General features: G+C 50.5%; 2 long non-coding RNA genes and 1 pseudogene across 2 annotated transcripts in view; 2 read left to right on the forward strand and 1 right to left on the reverse strand.

The window, feature by feature from the left end:
• Nucleotides 1-4,718: 4,718 nt before the first annotated feature.
• Nucleotides 4,719-5,720, forward strand: LOC102528208 (L-lactate dehydrogenase B chain pseudogene; annotated as a pseudogene).
• Nucleotides 5,721-6,983: 1,263 nt separating this feature from the next.
• On the forward strand, nucleotides 6,984-7,861 carry LOC140698525 (uncharacterized). The gene is made up of 3 exons (XR_012076337.1): nucleotides 6,984-7,117; nucleotides 7,377-7,556; nucleotides 7,655-7,861. It is a non-coding gene; the product is annotated as an uncharacterized lncRNA (long non-coding RNA).
• A 10,549-nt stretch (nucleotides 7,862-18,410) lies between these two features.
• LOC116281778 (uncharacterized) overlaps nucleotides 18,411-23,753 on the reverse strand; it is a 29,735-nt gene continuing 24,392 nt past the window's right edge. The window contains exons 2-3 of the long non-coding RNA XR_004191187.2: nucleotides 21,432-21,577; nucleotides 18,411-19,998 (exon numbers count right to left, since the gene is read on the reverse strand). This is a non-coding gene — a long non-coding RNA (uncharacterized lncRNA). The remainder of the gene's footprint in view (nucleotides 19,999-21,431; nucleotides 21,578-23,753) is intronic.

Raw genomic sequence — 23,753 nt, forward strand, 5'->3', positions numbered from 1 at the left:
TAGAAGAGAGACCTAAAAATAGAGTTTCTAGATTAAAAAGTATTGAGCATTTGACACCTTGAAAGATATTGCTAACCCCCCCAAAAAATGATCAACTCAAACATCAACAAACAGCATGTGAGAGTTTCTGTTTCCCTACATCCTCAAGAACACGTCTTTTCATCCCCCTATTGGCCTTTTGTTTATTTTCTTCTGTAAGCTGCCTGCTCTTATCCGTTTTGAACCCTAGCATTTCATGGGCTTTTTTTTTTTTAACATTTGAATCTTTACTCCATCTGGAATTAAGTTTAGATGCAGAGTGAGATAGACATTCTTTTTGATTAACAATTATTGATGTCCCTACTCTATAAATAGACCAAATTAAGCACCAAGATAAAGAGAAAAGTGGATTTCTCTCCATTCCTAACCAGCCATAAGCTATCTGATTTTGCCCCCTCACTTAGAACAAGCTGACATTGAGGCTCTAGGTGAAGAAATGGAATGTCCATAATGGATGAGTGGACACAGAGGCTCTGCAAATATCCAATCAATCATCTGTTAGTTGTTCAACAAACAGGCAGTTGAGGATTCAGTCAATGGAAGCTCGGTTTTTCCCTGAGGAGATATGTGTTGCATTTGGGAAGAGGAAGGGGGTATACACATTCTTGGTGGCCAGAAGAGTTGACTGTGGCAGACTGCAAACGGTCCACCCAAATCCATTCTCCCCTCTTCCTTTACAACAGACTTGAAGCTGGGCACGTGGTGTCTGACTAGGGACAGCGTTTCCCAGCCCTGTGCGCTTAGAAGGGGCCGTGTGACTACATTCTCACCAGGGGAATGTGAGTGAAACTGGCATTAGCCTCTCTAGCTATAAGGGTTTTAAAATACGACAAATTCTTCAACTCTCTCCCTGCCAAGTGTTAGGTGTCTATGACCCCTCCTCTTCTACTGGTCTGTCTTCAAACAAGAGGAAAGTGAGAAGTAATGTGACTTCTGAGGCTCGGGCATAGAAGGCTGCGTGGCTTCTACCTTGTTCTCTGGGAACATTCGCTCTTGGAGCCCTGAGCCTCCAGATAAGAAGTCCAGCTCCCCTGAGGCCACCAAGTTGGGGAGCCACATGTCGGCACCCTGGAACAGCTCCTGCTGAGCCCAGTCCTCTAGTGAAGCACCGGGTGAGTAAAGATGCCTCCAGGCTATTCAGTCCCCAACCATTTGAGTCACCCCCAGTCATCTGAGTCTTCCCAGCTGAGGCCTCAGACGTTGTAGAGCAGAGACAAGACATCCTCCCTCAGCTCTGTCCAAAATTCTCAGCACTCCTCATGGACCCACAGAATCTGTGAGGACAATGAAATGTTGATGTGTGACAGCACTCCATTTTGGAGTGATTTGTTATTCAGTAATAGACAACTGGAACCAAACCAAGACCTAGAAAGCTCTTCCCCCTTCCTGCTGCAATGACTTAGCCTCAACTATACAGATGACAAATCCTAGGAATGACAGAGCCACTGGATGGAAGGAACCTGGGTCCCCAAAGGACCGTGTGGCACACTGCTGCCCGCTGATTAAAAACACTCACCTTGAATGTTGTATATGAGAGAGGAAGCAATGTCTTTATTCCTTAAGCCAAACAAAGGGAACAAAGATAAAGCAGTGAGCAAGGCACACCTGGTCTGGCGGGGAGGGTGGGGGGAGGGGTCACAACCATGGATCAACCGTCCCCTAAATATACAATTGGTTGTTTAATGACAGTTCTTCGCAGAGATATACAGAGAGCTGTAAAAACAATTCACAGGGCCTCCCACTCAGTCTGGGTGGACGTGGAAGGCCTGAGGAAGTGATGCAGCTTTGAGACCAAAAGGGTGAGTAGAAATTAAGTGGGATGATAGGGAGGGAGGAGAGGAAGAATGTTCTGGCACTGAAAGTGGGTAGAGCATATGCAAAGGCTCTGAGTCAGGAAGGAGATGGTGAGTTTGAGAAACTGGAAAAAATAAAAGCCAATGTGAGCCTTGTGGGTCAGGCTGAGGATTTCAAATATGACCTCTCAGGAGTAAGAGTCCGCGGGATAATTCCCGAAGGAGAGCGACTTGGTCAGGTCAGCCTCTGAAAGCTGCATGGGGACAGACTGGGGGCAGGGAGAACACCCGGAAGCTGATGGAAACTCTGTCTATGGCGGGGGGCTGTGGAGAGAAGTGATTGTGTCTGAGAGATACTTAGGAGGTGGCTGACAGGATTTAAGGGGTCAGGGGAGCTTGTTAAGAGAGCAAGAGAGGAGTCAGGGATGAAATACCAGTGAGATGATGTGTGGTCTATGAGTAAGTTAAGATGTCACGGCCAGAGGAAACCTGGACATGGCCAAGTTCAAAGGCAGCTCAGAGCAGGAGAATGGGGATTGGATTTGTTGGTAGGTGCCTTTGAGCAAGTCACTTTTCACATCTTTATATCTTTGTCTATAATATGGAAACAGTCTTCTACACAGGACAGCTTTACCTTTAACATTTTTTATTGATTTATAATCATTTTACAATGTTGTGTCAAATTCCAGTGTAGAGCACAATTTTTCAGTTATACATGAACATATATATATTCATTGCCACATTTTTTTCTTTGTGAGCTACCATAAGATCTTGTGTATGTTTCCCTGTGCTATGCAGTATAATCTTGTTTATCTATTCTACAATTCTGAAATCCCATCTATCCTGTCCCACCCTCCACCCCCTTGGCAACCACAACTTTGTATTCTATGTCTATGAGTCTATTTCTGTTTTGTATTTATGCTTTGTTTGTGTGTTTTGTTTTGTTTTGTTTTTTAGATTCCACATATGAGTGATCTCATATGGTATTTTTCTTTCTCTTTCTGGCTTACTTCACTTAGAATGACATTCTCCAGAAGCATCCATGTTGCTGAAAATGGCGTTATGTTGTCAGTTTTTATGACTGAGTAGTATTCCATTGTATAAATATACCACATCTTCTTTATCCAGTCATCTGTTGATGGACATTTAGGCTGTTTCCATGTCTTCGCTATTGTAAATAGTGCTCCTATGAACATTGGGGTGTGGGTGTCATCCTGAAGTAGGGTTCCTTCTGGATATAAGCCCAGGAGTGGGATTCCTGGGTCATATGGTAAGTCTATTTCTAGTCTTTTGAGGAATCTCCATACTGTTTTCCACAGTGGCTGCACCAAACTGCATCCCCACCAGCAGTGTAGGAGGGTTCCCTTTTCTCCACAGCCTCTCCAGCATTTGTCATTTGTGGACTTTTGAATGATGGCCATTCTGACTGGTGTGAGGTGATACCTCATTGTAGTTTTGATTTGCATTTCTCTGATAATTAGTGATACTGAGCATTTTTTCATGTGTCTATTGATCATTTGTATGTCTTCCTTGGAGAATTGCTTGTTTAGGTTTTCTGCCCATTTTTGGATTGGGTTGTTTATTTTTTTCTTATTGAGTCGTATGAGCTGCTTAAATATTCTGGAGATCAAGCCTTTGTCAGTTTCATTTGCAAAAATTTTTTTCCCATTCCGTAGGTTGTCATTTTGTTTTACTTATGGTTTCCTTTGCTTACACAGGACAGCTTTACATATAAGGACAATGGCTGCCTTTATCCACCCAAAAACATTTAGTGAGTGGTGCCCATGGCGTGCAGTAAACAAGATAAATACATAAAGTACATGGGGTGTTAGTGAAAGTGCTAAGGGGAACAAATCAAGTAGGGAAAGGAGACAGAAGGAAGAGGCACATTTTTCAATAGGATGTTTAAGGTGTACACGCATGAACAGGGTGATCCAGTTTCTGTAGATTCAGAGGGAGGCTCTCCTTTTTTAAAAAAATATTATTTATTTCGCTTTTGTTGGGGGGCGGGTAGTTAAGTTTATTTATTTTAATGGAGATACTGGGGATTGAACCCAGGACCTCATGCATGCTAAGCATGCATTTTACCACTGAGCTATACCCTCCCCTGGGAGTCTCTCCTTTAGAAAATAAATATGAAAATATCTTATTTTTTCCAATTTCACAAAAATATGTGGCCATATGGATAGATTTCTAGGGCCTTGAAAGGGGCAGGTATGAGTGAGGGGGGCCCAGAGCGTAAGCATCAAGAGTTTTGCAGCAAATCCACCTCTGCTCATGAGTAACAGGGCTGTGGGGAGAGAGGCATGCGACTGTGGGTGTCACTGAAAGAACCTGTTTTTGGTGACTTACAGTAAGTCATTCAGTTACTCTAACCCTCAGTTTCCTGATCTGTAAATAGAGAGAACAGTATCAGGTCCTTACAAGGTTTTAAGGAGTAAATAATGGCATATAAATCATGTTTCTGGCTCACAGTAATGAGTGGTAGCTTATTATTTTAATTTTTATTCCTATCCGACACAGACAGAAAACCACAGTCTCAGCCTGCGGGAGGGACCAAAATAAAAAGGGGATTATGAGCCCTATGGGCAGGCAGGCCATGAATTCACTGCCTGTGAATGCTGGGGTCAGTGGCTCCGGGATGCACGCACTGTTGTGTATGGCATTTGACCTATGGAATTGGTGTGTGGCAATGGCCCTCGTGTGCTACACTCTTGAGCACAGCCTTGTGGAGATCGCACATCCAGGGAGAGGCTAGCTGCCCCTATGGACTTGGATGTGTGAACAGGATGAGCAGAAAGAGAGGAGGCCGGGCACGCAGCTGACATTGTCTTCTTTTCATGACTATTACAACTGTGCCCAGAGCCCTCTCTCTCTCTCTGCACAATGGCAACTCTTAAGGAAAAACTGATTGCACCGGTTGCAGAAGAAGAGGCAACAGTCTCAGACAATAAAATCATTGTAGTGGGTACTGGACACATTGGTATGGCACATGCCATCAGTGTTCTGGAAAACTCCTTGGTGTGGAACATGCCCTTGTGGATGTTTTGGAAGTTAAACTCAAAGTAGAAATGATGCATCTGCAGCCTGGGAGCTTATTTCTTCAGACACCTAAACTGTGGCAGAGAAAGATTACTCAGTGATTGCAATTCTGAGATTGTGATGGTAACTGCAGGAGTCCGCCAGCGAGCAGGAGACAGTCATCTCAGCCTGGTGCAGAGGAATGTTGTCTCTGAATTCACTGTTCCTCAGATCATCAAGTACAGCTCCAACTGCATCATAATTGTGGTTTCCAACCCAGTGGATGTTCTCACATATGTTACCTGGAATATAAGTGGATTACTCCAGCATCACATGATTGGAAGTGGGTATAAAATGTGGATTCTGTTAGATGTCACTATTTCACGGATGAAATCTTGGCATTTGTGCCAGCAGCTGCCATGGATGGATTTGTGGAGAACATGGTGACTCAGGTGTGGCTGTTTGGAGTGGAATATATGTGGCAGGTGTTTCTCTTCCGGGAGCTGGATCCAGAAATAGGAAAGAACAACAATAGTGAAAATTGGAAAGAAGTGTGTAATTTGGTGGTTGAAAAGTGCCTATGAAACCATCAAGCTAAAAGTTTACATCAACTGGTCTATTGGATGAAATGTGCCTGATCTCATTGAATGCTTGTTGAAAATTCTATCCAGGATTCATCCAGTGTCAACGGTGGTGAAGGGAAGGCGTGGCATTGAGAACAAAGTCCTCCTGAGCCTTCTGTGTATCCTGAAGGCTCAGGGATTACCCAGGGTTATCAACCAGAAGCTGAAGGCTGATGAGATTGCTCAACTCAAGAAAAGTGCAGATACCCTGGGGGACATCCAGAAGGAGTGAAAAGACCTGTGACTTCTGGGTTCTAGGCTGTAGAAATTTAAGAACTGCAATGGGATTAACCGTGAGCCTTCAGTTTGCATCCATGTATATGGATCACAGTTTGCTTTTATCTCCCTAGATCTGTAAATTTGGGCTCACAGACTCAAAGCCTGTGCTTTGTTTAATGCTTGCAATATAAGCCTTTGAACAAATAAAAATAACTGTTGTAAAAAAGAAAGAGGAGGAGGGAGGGAGAGAGGGAGGCAGGAAAGAAAGGGTGGAGGCTGGGGGCTTGGGCGGTTCTGGACTTTAGTCCTGCTTCTGTCTCTGCCAACCTTCACCCACTTGAGCTGCCACTTACGGCCAGACGGTCCGAACTGCGCTGCACAAGGGGGTTGGGAGGATATAAGGTGCAGGCACGCACAGAACAGGAGGTTCCTGCACCTGCCTTCCTTCTCTTCCCAGTCAGACCCACACTCTGGCCCCTGTACCAAGGAGGAGACGGGGTTGTGACGGCCTTGGGCACCTGGTGATCGAAAGTTCTGCCAGGCCTTGGGCGTGTGGCTGCCACAGCAAAAGCTCTCGGGCATATAACAAAGCAAGCTTGGCTCGTGGTGGGTGCTGGTGACGTTCGATGACCTAAAACAATGAAACCCATAATCAGAGGGCGCTCCGACTTGGCTGCTGTGGGTTTCATTGCCCACGCACGAGTCACAGTCATCTTGCTCGGAGTGTGCATCGGCCGTTAGCCCTCAAGTTCTGTTGCTAAGAGATTATGAACCAAACGATGTTTCCAAAAAATAACCACTACAGGATGTTTCAGGACAGGACCATAATAACAGCCCAAACGGAATGGGTGTGTTGTTATTGATAAATCCTTGTGAAGAGCTGAGAAACGGACTGACTGGCAGTAGGCTGGCCATACACAGCCTTTGGAAATTACTGGGTTTGAATATAACAAAATAGACTCTGATAAAACTGGAAGGGACATAATATAATGTCTTCATGATTCTGAAAGTTCTTCAATCAACCGAGATGTGTTTGTCGGGGACCTATTATTTGCCGATTCCATGCGTGTTTGTGACCGTCTCAGCCACACTGAGTTGCAGGCAATGACTACATCTAACATAGCTGTAACCGCCCCTGTTGGGAACAGTGCCTGCGTGCCACAGCTGATTAAGCCATTTAACAGCCGTTCGCAGCCACCTCCACTATTGCTCTGTTGCTGGGGCAACAGGAACCAGTCAACTAACAGAAGCCCACGTTAGAGCAGGACAGAGGTTCCATCAACAGGGAAGTCAGTGAACAGGGCACTTGCAAGGAACGGACTGTCACCTGGCGCCTGGAAGAGTTCTGCCCATGAGATCCTCCTGGGAAGATGCAGCCACTCTGCTGTGGGTCCTCACCAAAGGCTCCTGGCTGATCGCCAGGTGATCTCTATGAGGCAGATGAATTAGTGCAAAGTAGCTGTCATCTGTTAAGAAAGCAGATCCTGATCTCTGCCTGCCTCTTTCCTGACCAGGGAGTGAAACAGTGTGATGTCAGCCCCACCCACCTCCTCCCCTCTCGACACCCCACCAGCCCCCTCTACTTGCTAGCGCCCCTGGCTACAGTGGCCTTCTGGTCTACTTTTCATCTCACCGGCCAAGTAATGGAGGGCAAGTTGTGTTCCTCTCTCTCATTTTACAGGTGAGGGAGCCAAGGTCAGAGGGACAGAGTGAGGTGTCAAAGTCACACAGCTAGTAAACCAAGGACAGGCTCGAGCTATCCAGCCCCAAATCCCAAGATCCTCCCTGAGCACCGGACCCCAGGCACCCATGATGCTTTGTACAGGAAACCACCGAGTGTTGCAACGGCTCTCAGAAAGGGGTCAGTGTTTCCAAGGGCCAACCCAGGTGACCCCCATGTGTGACACCCAAGGGAGGGGGACAGAGCCACACGTAATCTGCCTTCCTCTTTTCCCCCAGGGGCAGAAGAAGAGGGTCAGAAATCTAACAAGTCACTAAGATCACAGGCTCGGAAGCTTGTTCTGCCACTTGCTACCTGGGTGACCTCAGGCAAGTTACTTGATCTTCTGCAAAGCAGTTTCCTTTCTAAAAATTCGGAGAAGATTAGTACCTACCTACTTCACTGGGTATTTATGAGGAGTGCATGGGATTAAACAGGTAAAAGTGGTTAGCAGGGTTTGGGGGAAATACTTGATGACTGTTAACGGCAGCAGCAGCGGGAGCTATAACAGCGTCACCATCTTCACCACCACTATTATCCACTTCCGCTCAGGACCTGGCGTGCAAGTCGGCAGAGGGATGGCGCCAACTGGGTGCCGTTATAGTCCCCAGTGGTGACTGGCCTGTGCCATGAGGGCCTCTGGTGACAAAAGGACACATTTACCAGGGTTCCTGGTAATAGATTCTCAGTTTTTCAGAAGCTGGGCTCAAGGAATGGAGAAGCAGCTTTGTGGGTTTCTGTGCCTATCTAAACACATGTGCTTCCAATTGGCTCTCCTGGGCTGGAATTCCCCGGTGCCTGGCCCAGGCCGGCTCCCTCCACTGCCCAGTGCCCCGACCCTGAATCATGCTGGGCTCCTGCCCTTGGCCAGCCCCGGGCGCCTCAATGGCAGGCTGCTTCTTCCTCACCATTTCTCAATTCCATCCCTTGGGTGGGAAGTGCTGGCCAGGCCAGCCCAGGGCCCCCTCCCAAGAGAGCTGTTACTCTGAGAGTCTTAAAACCCCAGCCCAGAGAAGGGCAGCTAAAGGAGGGCTGTGGGGAGGGTGGAGACGAAGGCTGAGGCAGAGGGGTCATGAATTCAGCAGCCCTGCCACTTGGCACCCACCCTCAAAGCAGCGGCCCAGTTATCCTGTGGGGTCAGGATGCTGTTTCTGCCGAGTCATCCTTTCTTGCCCAGAGGGATCCTGGCCCAAAGCCACATTCCTAGTGGGGTCTGCATGCCGCAGAGTAGGGAAACTTCCTTTCTCACCAGCCCCCTGGCTCACCAGCCCCGCACACAGGCTGGTCTCTCAGCAGCCTCTGCCGGCAGCAAACACCCTCCACCAAGTCTATGTGTGTCATTCCCCCCACCCCCACCAGAGCTCCAGCCTGCCCGAGACCCTGAGCTCCGGGAGCAAAGAGCATCCCACAGGGAGGGAGGCCATGCCTGTGCCCAGAGGGGGACTGAGGAATTGTTAAAATCTTTGCCTGCCCAGTTGGTGGGCCCTCCTGCACAGCACACATTGAGAAGGAGCCTACTGCCCCAGGACATGCCTGGACAGGGACCAAATCTCAAGCCAAAGAAGTGATGAGACCATCTAAGCTTCAGCGCTGGGCCCAAGCTGTCCCCCACCCAGCAAGCCCAGCATCTCCCACTGGTGTGAAACTTCAGTGTCACCAGACGAGCAAGCCAGCCACACCTTCTGCAGAGCTCAGGTTTCAGGAACACCTTTGAGCACCTACTGTGAGCCAGGCACTGTACTAGGCACTGGCCTCACCGCAGTGGACAAGGCAGATGTGGCCAAATCCCAATGTCTCTCCAGGCCCACTGCCCTTGCCTTCACTCATGTTTTCATCACAGACTGCTTGGATTACACTCTTGGTTCCCGTCTCCCAGCTGTGTGATCTTGAGCAAGATTCTTTACCTCTCTGGGCCTCCATTGCTTCACCTATAAAATGGGGGCAAGCTAATACCTACTCTATTGGGATATTAAGAGAGGTAAATGAGTTAATGTATATAAAATGTTTAAGACAGTTCCTGGTACAAAGAATTCAAAGTGTGTGTGTGTGTGTGTGTGTGTGTGTGTGTGTCCCTGACTCCTGATTCTGTTTGCTCAGGCTGTCCTCTACCTGGAATGCCTTTCCCTTTTTCTGCAGAAACCTGTAATTTCAGACTTGGTAGTTTCTGCAAGGGAGACCAACAAGGAGCAGGTGTAGGTATTAGTGAGGACCACCAACGCCTGTGGGGCATCTGCCTGTTTGAAGAGGGTTTTTACACAACCCTGTGAGGCAGATGAGGGGAGAGGGCTCAGGGAGGTAAGACACCTGCCCAAGGTCGAAGCTCTAGTCAGTGTAGGAACTGAGCGTGGAGCCTGGGTCTTCTGACATCAGGTAGCACTGTGCCTGCCCCTATGCTCAGTGTGGTCTCTGGGAAACTTCACATACCCCGAGGCTATCTCCAGGATCTCAAAGCTCCTCCAAGGCTCAGTGTCCAGAGGACAGGGTCCTCCTATCCCTTCAGAGACACTGAAGTCAGTAGGCTTTGTCCTTCAGAGCCAGAGGGGGCCAAGGAAAGCCTCAGGACCGGAGATGCCAGCCTCAGGACAGGGGGTGCTGGCCTGGCAGAGCCCTAAAGAGGGCCCTGCAGGAAGAGCTCAGCCCAGGAAACTCTGAGCAACGCAGGCAGACCACAGGGCCCCCAGGCTTCCTGCCCTCTCCACACAGGCTGCCCTGTCAACGTCAACGGGTTTGTGAAACTCTGCCGGGCGGGCAGTGGGAACTCAAGGGGCCCCAGGGTTCACTGGCTGTGGTCACCCTGTTCCTTTGCAGCCCAGGAAAAGGTGGCTTTCTAAAGACGGCCGTCCATGCTGTAATGGGATCCAGCTGCTGTGGGAGACAGGCACCTGACAGTGGCCCCATCATGTTAGGCCCTGGGCCTCCAGACCTCAGGGCTCCTCCCTGCAGGCCCAGATCTCCTGGGCCCCCGCAGATTCAGGGAACCCCTGGACATATCTGTAGGGTGGGATCTGTGGTTGAAGGACTTTGGAGCGAGAGATAATGTGGGTTACAAGCCCAGTTCATAGCTTTGCTAGCTGTGTGACTTCAGGCAAGTTGGTTAACCTCTCTGTGCCTCAGTTTCCTCACGTGTAAAATGGTGATTTAAAAAAAGCACCTACCTTGTCAATCAATCGATCAATCAATCAATATAAAAGACTCTGGTCAACTCGGAAAAAAAGCACCTACCTATTCTGAATATTAAATAGAATCATGTATGTGGACGTTTTGGCACAGTGTCTGGCCCATAGTAAGCTCTTGAAAGATAGAAGTTGTTGTTTTAGTAACCACTACGAGTGGCAACAGAAAATTGAGGTGCAAATACTATTGCATTTCTTTGATTTGAGAATTTTAATTAAAACCATCCAGACCCAAACTGCTATACTTGAAGGAAGTCTATTCCTTCCTCTTGAAGCTTCCTCTCGCTTTGAATTGCCCCAGAATCCCAAGTCTTGCCTGCTCCAAAGGAGGAGGTGGAGGGTCCAGCTCCCCAAAGAGGGGCGGGAGAGCTGCGACTCTGACCAGTCCCTCTGCCTGGCGACATTATTCCCACGTCGTCAGGAGAAGAAGCTGGTCCTGTGCCACCTAGATCCCCGTGGGGCCACATAGATCTTCCAGGGGGGTGACTCCAGGTACGGCCCAGGGTGCCCTCAGTCCTGCTCCCAGAATTACTACCGACACTCCTGCTGTTCACGTCCACATGTGGCCGTTCCCAGTGCTGAGTCTGTGGGCTCCTGGTGCCGCTCCCCGCACACCAGTTTGGAGTTTAGCTCCTTTCCCTTCCTTAGGATCCCCAGTGGGGCTGGGGCCACTTTTCCTTTCCAGACCCTAAAACATAAACTATCTCATTACTCCTCTGTGTCTGCACACCTCGGCCACCCTCCATGGTTAGCCTCAGTGCTGATTCACCTGCCCACAGACCACCAAGGTGACCCTCCAACAGAACAAAGAGAAAGTGGTCTCCATGGGGCATCCTGCCAGATCACTCCTCTTCTCGGTAACTAGACAGCAGGGAGAAGCCAAAGTTGAGGCCAGGGCAGCAATGGAGCCCCTTTCTCTTTATGCTCCAGGAGCACCAGATGTGAGAGCCTGTAACAGGGGACAAGAGGGTTGCGATCTGGTGTCCCCTTGGCATCTGGCTCCAGAGCCTGAGCTCTTGCCATATGTCCATGAGTGCTTGTTGACTGACTGACTGACCAACTGAGAGCCAAAAGACCTATCTGAAGGAGGGGGATGAAGCAGATATGCTGGGTTGGACAGAGGAGGGGAAAATGGACCAGGGAAACCAGGGCAATGGGGAAGTGGATGGGTCTGCGCAGGAAGGTGGGCAACCTTGTGGGAGCAGAGAAAAGAGGATGCATTTCTCGGGCAGCCTAAGAGTGAAGGGCAGTCAGGGCGGCGCCAGGTTTACTGAAAGGCCCAGGAAGCATCTCTGGGAGATCCCTGGACTCCTCCAGGGGTGTAGTGGGGTTGGGGAGCCTGATGGCAGCACCTAGTGGAGGCAGCAACCCCAGAAGGGGAGGTGTGTGTGAACTACTCCCAGGCAACCATCAAAATTATAACTCCTCTCTCTGAGAGGACCGCTGGGCGCGGTTCAAACTGTGACTCAGCAACGAGCATAGTGCCCCTGACAGTGTCTGGAGCTCAGGCTGCTCAAGAGAGGGGCTGCCACTGACCAGAGGCCACTCCAACATGCTCTGGGTCCGCTCAGTACCCTGTGCTAAGATGCAGGCCTCCAGAGGCCTCTGGGCCTTGAGCAGCCTGGAGCTGAGCTGGGCTCCCCTAGAAGCAGCAGATACAGGGAGCATCTGAGGGGAGCAGGAGCAACAGCCAGGGCCCACTGGACCACTGGAGTCACGGCCTTTAGAGCCCAATAACCTGGGTCCAGACGCCAGCTCTGCCACCTACCAGCCGTGTGATGCGGTACCCTCTCTGAGCCTCAGTCGTGCAAGGTATCGACAGCATGGACCTCATGGAGCTCTCTGTGAGGATTTAGCACGAAGTCTAGCCCAGGGCACATTGGATGATGGTGCCCTCACTTGGTAGGGTGCTGGTACAGGTAAGGGGGATGGGGACTTCTCCCAGCCTCATGCCTTTCTAAGAACCTACTTGGCATCTCTCCCTCCACCATTTGGGGCTCCAGGCCCAACTGGAGGAGGCTGGGCCTTGGCCCAGGAGCACGGGAGGTTTCTCACCGTGGCAGGGAAATTGCTGGGTTGGGGGTGTGGGCAGCCACAGTGACCGGCTCTGTGCAGGACGGATGCGGCTTTGCTGACAGAGAGTCTGCGGCCTGGACATGCCAGCGGTGCAGGTTTGAGGTCAGCAGTGGGGAGCCGGCTTCGCCGCTCCCGCCAGGGCCCCACCAGGTCAAGGCATCTGCTTTCAATCAACTGCCCCTTGGCCCAAGGAGGGGGCAGGGGGCTGAGAGCTCTTCCCCAGGCCCAGTTTCTCACCACACAAAATGGACACTGAGGGCAAAGGCAGGGAGAAGCTCCAGGGACCCAGGACAAGGAGAAAGGATGGGAGATGAGGTTTAGCGTTAGGTTACTTTAACAAAATGCTTCGCTAGCTCCTTTTTGCAAGGCGGTGCCTAATCCAGCCTGTTGGTACCCCCCACCCACCCCTCCCCACCCCTCCCCTTGCCCTGTTGCAGCCCTTTGGCTCCTTCCCTACTCCAGGGCTTTGCACTCACATCCTATACCTGAGGGCCCTTCCCTGCCCGCATACGGCTGACACCCTCATCCTTCAGCTTAAATCCCATTTCCTTAGGAAAACCTCTCTGACCCTCCTGCCCCGTTTGGTCCCTATTACACAGTCTCGCAGGGCACAATCCATTTTGTACATATGTATTTGTCTGTGTGGCTGCTTCACACCCGCCTCCCTCTAGACTGTGAGCCCCATGCAGGTCGGCACTGTGCCTGTCTTCCTTGGGACTGCATCCTAAAATCCAGTGCATGGCCTGGCCCAGAGTAGGTGCCAATAAATACTTGTTGAATGAATGAAGGAATCATGCCTGGTAACTTTTCTAGCAGTTTCCTTCCGTAGTTTTCAATTTTTGATCTCTTCTAAGTCCCTGCAGGATAGTCAGTGGTTATGCCCATTTTATAGGCCCAGAGTCAAGGTCACAGGTGAGTTACTGGACTGTGGCTCCTAATCCAGTGCTCAACCCTCGTCTAGGAGGAGAAGGTGGGGGAGGGGGAGTGCCATGGACTCAGAGATGGGAGAGAGGGCTGGGTGAGGGCCTGAGGAGGGTGGGAGCACTGTTGGACCCCTCCAGCAGCCAGGTTCTCCCACAAATAATGGACCAGTTGACCTGAAGCACTCCTCATTTCCAGAGGGAGTCCAGGCAGGTGCCACCAAGGCATGTGTCTCAGCAGCCTCCCAGCTCTCACACCCCACCCCCCTGAAATGACCACACCATAAGGAGGAGCAGCGGGAGGGGAATGGCCACCTCCACCACCACCTCAGACTGGCCCTCAGCCGACCCCCAAACCCCCAAGGCCTCAACTCCATGAAGAAAGCGGGCTTTGCAGTCAACCACCCTGGGGTCAAAACTAAGTTCTAAAAGATGCAGTGAGAAACTCCAGAGGAGAAGGGGGCTTACGACCAGAATCGGGGCACAATCCATAAAAGACCCTGCGTTGGAGGCCCCGCGGAGGGCAGAGGGCAGAGGACTGGCCCAGGACTGGAAGGGTAGCCCCAGGGCCCACAGAGCCAGGAAAGGATGCCTGGGAGGGAACTGGAAAGTTAGCTGGACCTCAGCCAGGAGGTGGGGAAGGAGGCGGAAGGAGGCTTAGGAACCGGGAAAAAAAAGACACAAGTGTGCAACTTTGAAGGCCGGAGCCCTCAGGGTGCTTGTAGGGCTCTCAACTAGGATAGAGCCCCACCTCTGGGTGTCTTCTTAGCAGCAGCGCCCAGAACACAGCCTGCGTGGAACATGTGTCCAATCAACATTCAGCAAATGAATGAATAAAGAAGAGGGAGATTTTTCTATCAGCTTCTTAGTGTCTCTGCTTCCCTGCACCCTGCCCTCCTTACAGCCATCTCCAAAATGCCACCACAGTGGGCAGGCTCTGACCTGTCACGCCCACTCGGAACCGGCAGCCCCTACCCCTACACCGCAGACAGGCATTGTACCCCCGTGGCCCCTGAGCCAAATCAGGATCACAAACCTTTCCTGTTTTTGTTTTGTTATGTGTTAAATTTGAATTATGGCTAACATCTAAAAATAAAAGTGTCCACATAAAAATCTGGGTTTCTAGCTTCTCTGAAGACTTAGTTGGGTGGCATATCAGCTGGGTCTGCTGGCCCACCTGGGGGAGAAGTCCTGCCCTCCGCAGAATAACCTCTTGCCCCGGCGTCTTCACACCCTCCCCTCCCACCCTGGCCCTGCAGACGGCTGAGTGTGCGTGACCCCTGTCATAAGCTAAAATCCAAACTCCTCTGCCAGGCCCCCGAGAACTCGGTGATGTGACCCTTAAGATGAGCATCTCCATCTGTCTGTCCCCACTGTCTTTGTCCCCAACATCTGGCTGCATTATGCTACCTCTAGCCCTCTGGCAGCCCAGGCTTTTTCACACCCCTGGCACAAGTGGGACCTCAGGCCACGGTGCCTGTTCCCTGTCCCCACCGTGGGGACCGACCGCACTGATGCCCACCCGGTCTTCAGTGTAGGCCCAAGGCCACTTTGGCAGTAGCTCCTCCTGCTGCCCATCCCAGGCAGAGCAAGCAGCCCCCCTGTGCCACCATAGCCAGAGTACCCAAGCTATCCCAGCACGGGCCCCTGTTCTCTGCGTCGCACCACTGGCTGCGGGCTCAGGGGCCGTAGGAATCACATCTTATTCTCCCTTTATCTCTGGGCCCCACAGGGCCAGCCTCTGACCTAGAGTATGTCTCCAGGGCCCAGCTCGCTACACTCCTTGAGGAAATGAATTAAATAGAAGTCCTTGAGTTCAGAAGTGGCAGGGGCATAAAAAGATCCCACAGAAATTGGAAGGCCTTTGTCGTGGCCTTATCAAGAGCTGCATTTTATCACATCTACCCTAATGTACACACGCTGCCCTGGCAGTGCCGGAACAGACCCTGCCCCAATCAGGCCCGTTCTAGAAAAACAAGAAAATGGGACAAATGTAATTTTTAAAGACAGATACACACAAAACCACACACACACGTACACACGTGCACACACATCCCATGTCAACTACCCTCCGGCACCTCCTCTCTCACCGCCAGCTGAGGGCTCCATGTTCTAAGCCTTTCCTGACACCCCAAAGGACCCCCCTTTCTTCCCCCCAGAATGGCTGTGTCCTGAGTTTTCAGCCTAGGCCAACTCCTTGGACCCAGCCTGCTAAACTGATCATGGAGTTGGACAGCCCAGGCAGGGAGCGAGCGGCAGACACGAGTAGGAGGCTTGAGAACTGAAAGGAACTTCAAGACAAGCCCATGTTCTGGATGAGACCAGCCAACCTACGGTCGAACTCAGAGGGGCCTGGTGGGCAGGGCCTGGCTGAGAGAGAGCTCACCCCCCAGCCCTCCACTCAGCACTGCTCTCCGGGAGATGGAGCGGGGCATCCTGCCCGGCCCCACTGGCAGGTGTGAACCCAGCCCTGTGAGGTAGGCCTGGCTCCTCATCTGTCTGGTTCTGGCTCTGAAGCTGCCATCTTCACCACCATGTTCCCAGTGTCACTGGTACCTGAAAACTGGATTCGCCTCTTGGTAGGTGTCAAACCAAAAGACACAACCAAGCCAAAGATTGGGAGAAGGAAGGATTTATTACAACTTGCCGTAAGCAAGGAGAACACCAGGGGTCTGCCCCCAACGCAGCACTTCCCCAAGAGCAAAATCGGGGAAGTTTTAAGCTAATACTACATGCATATTCACAAAGGGGCCTCAGCACAGGAGAATTCAGCATAGCACTGGGGCAAAGGTCGACAGGGTCCACACCTGAGCTGATTGAAGTCAGGAGAGTCACCAATCATCCTTCCGTCTTCCACCTGTGCGAGGGCCTTAGTCCCTGCAGATCTCAAAGATTTGCATCAGGTTGTCATGTGTATCCTTGAGGAGGAACTGGGACTCTGTATTATTACTGAACTACTGTTTCTTGATGGCTTTTCCTTTGTTTGTGCTGTCCCTTAATTCCCTGAGGAGCATTCATTACTAAGACCTGTTCAAGGGCAAGGATTGCGGCCAAGCTTAGGTCACAAAATGGCTTAGGTCAAAAATGGCTTCCCTGTGTCAAGAAAGCCATGCCTGGTTCTTTTCCTCTGGGGACCCCTGTCTTGTCTGCTGACGTCATCCCTGGCTGTGACAGGCATGACAGAGAACCAGAAGCTCACACACCTACCGAGCTGTGCTGTGCACGGGAGCAGCATTCAAATTCGTCGTCATGGCAGTTTTGTGTATTTATTCAGTGAGATAATCTTCTGCAGATCAAAGTAAACTGTGTGGAAGAAGGGGCGGGGCTTTCCCACTGCCTCCTCAGAGACTCCATGGGGGCCCAGGCCTCATTGGCCAAGACAGCCCACGAGATAAGGAGGTTTAAGGAGAGTGGAGCCAGGCACTATCTGTAAGCCACCTCCTGGTCCTGTTTTCAAGAGGAAGCTGAGGCTCCAAGGGGTGAGTCACATGCCCCAGGCGCATTTCCAGGACAGAACTGGGGTAGGCCTGCCTCTGGCCCTGCCCCCTCCCAGTCCTGGGTCTGCTCGCCAGACAGACAGCAGGGCCAAGCCCTCATGCCCTGGCAGAGGCAGGGGAACTTCTCCACCTTGGCGCAGATCTCCGGGGCTGGGTGCTGGCTTCCTCAGAGCTGCCCGTCCCCCCAAGGCACTGGGAATCTGGGGCTTTGGGGTGTCAACTCCTTTCTTCTTGGCTTCCTCAGCCTCTGTCTCCTACCGCTCCCGCTACCATAGCCAACCCCGTTAATCACCTTCCCTTGCCAATCCCCCAGGAATGTGGCGGTCTCATTAAACTCAGCCCTGGGTTAAACAAACTAACCAACCTGGAGGCTTCTAAGTCAGCTGCAAGGCTCCACCAGGTCTCTCCTCCCCTGCTCTGCCTGCCGCCCCCTCCCCTCTCCCTGCATTCAGCTCCCACTGGGATCTCAGAGCCACCCTCCCACACACATCCCAGGACTAGGAGGGAACGGTGTCACCCAGTAAAACCACCTTGAGATTGGAGGGTGGGTGAAGCCTGAAAACCATGTCCCCCTGCCCAGAGCCTCCCCTCCCCACCCCAACCTGTGCCCCCGGCTCCTCCGCAGGGCACACGGGTCCATATGTGGTGTCTAGCACCCCACTCCCCAATCTTAGGCTGTGCAAACCACCTCTCATTCTGCCCAGGGCTCTACACCCACCCTCAAGGGAGCAGGACGTGGCTTTGGGGAGATTTCCTAAAGGAAGCAAAGAGGCCAGAGGGGGTGAGCCAGCTGGAAGCCTCTTCCTTCCCTCCTCCATCTCCTCCTCCAACCCCAGGACTCAGCAACAGTAAAGTTCCATTGGGTCTAGCCTGGGGGCAGGCTCAGTCCCACCTCAGGGACTTTCTGCTGAAGGGAAGAGGGACCCACACCCCTAAGTGCTGATAAACAAAGGGGAAAATATGCAAACACTCAGCCCACTCATCAGAACAGAAGAATCCACAGCTGGATCGAGGGAGGCGCACAGGTGCAGACCACACTGCTGCTAAGGGGGCTGCAGCTCCCACGCCAGGGTCCCAGATCCTAGGGTTCCTCAGGCCACTAAAATGTTTCAGGAAGCCAACCATTTAGCTGCAGTGAGGCTTCTGGGATTAACAAAAAGTCTAAGGCTTTGCTTTTGGCTGGAATTACATTAACTCAATGCAGACCCTGCTGATAAACATTCTGAGGGTCTGTGTACCAGAATTAGATTGAGAAAATGCAGAAAAAAATAATAACAAACACTCTTTAACACATTTTTTCCAAACATGGAGTTTATAGCAGAGGAGATAATAAAATGGATCTTAGATGCTTTTCCTTAATATACAAAGAGCTTCTAAAAATCAATGACAAAAAGATGAATAGCCCTCCCTCAAAATGGTCAAAGGCCAATAACATAGGATTCACAAAGAGAGAAGAAAGAAATTCAAATAGCCAACAAATATAGTAAAATATGCTCAACTTCACTCTTAAAGACATTTCAAAATTTTTAATGAGATATCATTTTCACCTATCAAATCAGCAGAGATTTAAAGGTTTGATAATACCTGTGTTGGTGCTGATGCAAGAAAATGGGCATTCTCGTACACTGTTGGTGGAACCGTAAATTGTTACAGTGGTTTTTAGAAGGCAATTTGGGAACGTATATTCAAATTTTAATCAGCTGACAATTAATCTTCAAATACAGTTGTTCATCTCAGCGCTGTTCGTAATAGTAAAAACTGAAAGCAGCTTAAATGTCCAAAAAAGGAACTGGTTACTGAAGTCTTTACAAAGGACTTTGCAGTCATTGCAAAGAATGGGTAGGTCTATGGATGTCGACATGAAAAAGATGCCCGAGATATGATATTAAGTGGGGGGAAAAAAGTAAGCTGAAAAACAATATGGCTATGATATGATTCATTTGTATTTTTTAAAAAACCATATATAGTTATGTGTAGCTATATATGCTTGTCTATAAGGAACATATCTTAGGGATAAATAAGAAATTAAGAGTGGTTCCCTTGGGAATAGGAGGGGGCAAGGAGGAAGGGTGAATAGAATGCTGTTAATTTTTATATGCCTTCCTCTGATCTGATTTATCATAAATTTTATAATTTTACAAAGTATATATTTTATGAAGTATAATTGACATATAACAAATTAGTTTCAGGTATGCAACATAATGATTCCATATACATATATAAATTGATTTTTTCAAGGGGCCTCTGGCAAGGAAAAGACGAGAGAGACCCCAGTTTAGAAGCCCTGGGGGATTACAAAGGAGGGGTCATGGGAGGATGTGAGGGCAGCTGTCCTGAGGCCCAGAGTGGAGCCCTGTAGGAGCAGGCCTCTCTTTCATCTGGCAGAGGAGGGAGGGCTGTGGACAGAAGTCTGCCCTCTGAGCACCTCCATGCCACTTAGGCAGGGGAGACAGAGGCAGCCTGGGGAGAGAAGCCAGCCCTCAGGCAGCAGTATGAACCTCGTGGGGGCAGGCTGACTTGCCCTGGGGTCTGGTCCAGCCCCTGCTCCTATCCCTCCACCCCAGGGCTCCTCCTTTATTTTCTATCTGACCAAGGCCTGGACAAAATCTCTGACCCACCAGAACAGAATTTGCACAAGAACTTTTCTGAAAGAGAAAGTGGAAAGGCCAACAAATTGTTGGTTGTTTGAGAACAGATCTCTGCCCAGAAGATCTCACAGCCTGGCCAGAGATGCTGGGGCAAGGGTGGGGTCCTCTGGGGGAGGAGGACTTTCCTGGTCTTTGTGGGATTCCTCTGACCCACCCACCCCCAACTCCAGTCCTGTGGGGGCAGGGTGGGTCACGTGGTCCTTGACTGGGATGTCACCTTGCTTCCTTGACCCTCAGTCTCTTCATCTGTGAAGTGGGGATCATGGCACCTTGAGGATTGATGTGAGAATTAGAAACATAATATAAATAAATATTAAATATTATAACACAATGATTTCCATACAAGAAACACACAGTTAACTAACCTTATTGTGGTAATCATTTTTCGATATATACATATACCCATTCATTATGTCATACATCTTAAATTTACATAGTGTTAAGTGTCAATTATATCTCAGTAAGGCTGGGGAGGTGGGGAGCATATGTAACCATATCTGTTCATCAGTATTCTCTAAACACAGCCTTACCTCTTGTGCCTTTGCTGATTCCCCCATCCCAGATGTCCCCCCACCTTTTCTCCATCTGGCAAAATCTTGCTCGTGTTTCAAGGCTTAGCTCCAGTATCACCTCCCTCATCAAAACTTCTGCAGTCCTTGCTGAGCAGAAGCACCCTCTCCTCCTCAGGGCTTCTGGGCACTTTGTTCATAGCCCCTCAGCCTTCACGCACTAAGTCATGGGAGCCTTTGGCCCCATGCCCTGGGGGCTCTGGGCTGCGATGCTACCTTGCCTTTGTGTCCCTGTCTTTGACACGAGGCCACTGGATAAATCTTTGTCAAATGCCCATGCGAATGACTTCTGCTAATCCTGACCACCTTCTCTGGTCCTTTTTAGGGAAGGGAGTGAGCAGAGGAATGGGACTTCTTTCTTCCTCATTGCTTCTCTGGATTTGTTTGATTCCAAAGGAGCTGGGCTGCCCTGAAGAGCTCAATGCAGAGACCTCATGATGCTGGGACGCCCTCACTGGGAGGGAAGGGCCAGGGAAACCAAGGGGCACAGCCGGGAGCTGGACTGGGCTGGGACATATGCCCAGGAAATGTGGGTGCCTAATCCAGGGCTGTCCCGTCAGGTCACCAGACCTAGCAGTTTCAGTGGCCACACACTGGCCTTTTGAGGAAAGGGGCCCGCCTCCCTCTGTCACCCCCACCACGCACACGCACACGCACACACACAGAGCTGTGCACAGCTGGCCTGTTCCTTCTGGGCCTGCTGCTCCTCCCTACTCCCAGGAGGGCCAGACCTGTGCTTAAGAAAAGTTGTGGGTTTGTCCTGCCCCCTGCTGGCCTTAGAGGGAATGGCTCCTCAACTGACAACCAGGAGGAAGTGCCCAGGGCTGCACAGCCACCCCACGTGATATTGTTCCGGAAAACAAAGACCACCCCAGCCCCAGGTCCTTCCCATTGTCCTGTGGGTCTCACCATACGTCCCTACTGTTCAACTCCAAACCCCCTAGGCCCGGCAAGTTCCTTCAGGACCCTTCCAAAGGTCCTGATGTCCCTTTCCAAACTGATTTCCCACCAGACCCTCCCAAAACCCTGGCCCCAGGTAAAGCATCTATTCTTTGTCCCTAGAACACACTTGCCAGTGTGTCCTGATCCCCAGCCTTGACACAGGCTATCCCCTTCTCCATCAAAGCTCTTACCTTTTCTCTCTGCTTCAAGATCAAGTTCAAGTCTGCTGACTGCCTCAGCTCCAGGCACCCTCACTCTGCCGAATTTGTCCTCTAGTGCTCAGCTGGAGCTCATTCCTGTCCCCTGCGGCTTGTGCCTGCCTTAGTCTCATCTGCAACTAGACCAAAGCATGGTCACATTGGAACGTGCACAAGCTCAGGCGTTCAGCAAAGGGCCTTGCACACAGTTAGCGCATAATCAGTGCTGGGTGGGGAAGGTGATCAATCCAGCACCTCATGCTTCCTCCTACCAGCCCCAAGGGCTTTGGGGAGGCTGGCAGGGTCCCTTGGGAAGGAGAAGGTTGGTCTCAGTTTAATGTGTAGGTCCCTGATCATTTTCCAAGCCCGTTGCCCTCACAGAACTAGTATCCCGGCGACACCAGCTGTCGGGAAGATAGGAAAGAGGGGGAGGCCCCTTGATACGCAGCTGAATGTGGGAGAAATTTGTGTCCAAGGGGCGCCTTTATTCATTCACTCATTCATTCATTCACTCATTCATTCACTCAGTGATCCTCTATTAGATGTGTTGTGGGTATTACACAGAAAAGACACAAAATCCTGTCCTCAAGCATTTCATCATCTAGTGGGAGGGAAAATTAAGATGTTCACCAATACCTTGCATTAAGGTTTCTGACAGAGATATAAGAAATGGCATGTCTTCTCTGATCACAAACCCTGAACCAGCTGAGAGGCAAGGAGAATCCAGAGAGCCTTCCAGGAGGAGGGTATGTTGAAGGTGAGACAGGGAGGAGGAGTAGGTGTTAGGTAAGAAAGGTGGGGAGGCAGAAGGTACAGCAATGTCTGGAGCTCAGGGTACTTCTTTGCAGATGGGTTTGGGGTGGGAAGAGTATGAACTGGAGAGAAAGCAAATCTCAAAGCTAAGGAGTTTGATCTTTTTCCTTAAAGCAATGGGAGTAACCGATAGATTTATAGGCAGGGAAGTGAGGTGTATAGATCTGAATTTTAGAAAGATCTGTTGGGCAAAGGTGGGGAAGCATCAGAATCCCTGAAGAGGAGACATCGTGTGAGAAGTGGGGGAGGCTGTGGTGGAATAAGGGGTGGAGGGGGAGGATATCTGAATTAAGGCAGTAACAGCAGGATTGGAAGACCATGAGCAGATTCTGGAGATTTAAAGAAACCACAGGACTCAGTGCTCGGATGTGGGGAGTGTATGGTGGGAGCACAGACGGAGATGCGGACACAGCGGGAGGAGCAGGTGGGGGCTGTGGAGAGAGCAGGCTCAGTTTGGAGCATGGTGAACTCAAAATGTTTGGGGACATTGGCCAAAGCTGACCAAGAGATGGGCATCTAGCTGGGGCAAAGGTGCAGAGAGACCAGAGTCTGAGCCATCGATGGAGGTATCTCCCAGACTGGGAGTGGCTGCACTCGCCCAGGGACAGTGGGTTAAGGGAGAAGAGGTGGAGATGGGAGGTCCCGCTCATTTTAGAGGTTCTTTAGATAATCACTGAGGGACAGGGACAAGAACAAACTAGAGGCAGTGTGGTTAGTGGAAAGGCATTCACATCAGAGGACATGGATTCATATTCCAGCTCTTCCAGTTACGTGACCATTCCCTTATGTCTCCAAGCCTCTGTTTCCCCTATCGTGAAATAGTCTTAATTATACTTGCTTTGTAGGATTATTGAAGGAACAAAATAATAATACCCATAAAGCACATCACACAGCTCTTGGCACTAACAGAAAGCTAAATGTTCTGCTTTGAATGGGACATGTTTGTTTTCGTCAATAGGAATGGCAGAGGATGAATGAAGGAATCCCTTTTTTTTAACTGTGTTCCTATAAGTGAGATGTCTGCCTTCTGGATGAAGGCACGCGATTGGTCATTTACCATAGTGTCCTTTGAAAAGATGTGTTCAATAAATGGAAGCCACTATCATGAAAGGCAAACACAGAGAAGTTGCAAAGCTTCCAGAATCTTCCAAGTCGGCTAGTCCTCCTGACCGGAAGCCCCTTTGGACCTCTACCTGCCAATTTTGTTACTAGGTGGATAAGCAAATCCAGGCAGGACATCTGTGTCTCTGAAGCTCCCACTTGTGTCCCCGAGGGGACGAGCTGGGACAACCAGCCCTGTGGGGCCTCTGTCCTCCCCTGGGGGTGGGGGGTGGGTTCTGGATGAACACCACAGCCCACCACTCGTGACCCTTGCCTTGCCCTTCAGTATCTTCCCTGGAACTGCAGCTTGCTGGTGGAAGGGCACAGCGGGGGCCTCAGTCTTTGCCCTGGGTCTGATTCCAAGTCCTCACCTTTCCTGTCTGCAATTCACCTTCTGGCCAG

Source organism: Vicugna pacos, chromosome 9 (genome assembly GCF_048564905.1).
Source record: "Vicugna pacos chromosome 9, VicPac4, whole genome shotgun sequence".
Taxonomy (NCBI): domain Eukaryota; kingdom Metazoa; phylum Chordata; class Mammalia; order Artiodactyla; family Camelidae; genus Vicugna; species Vicugna pacos.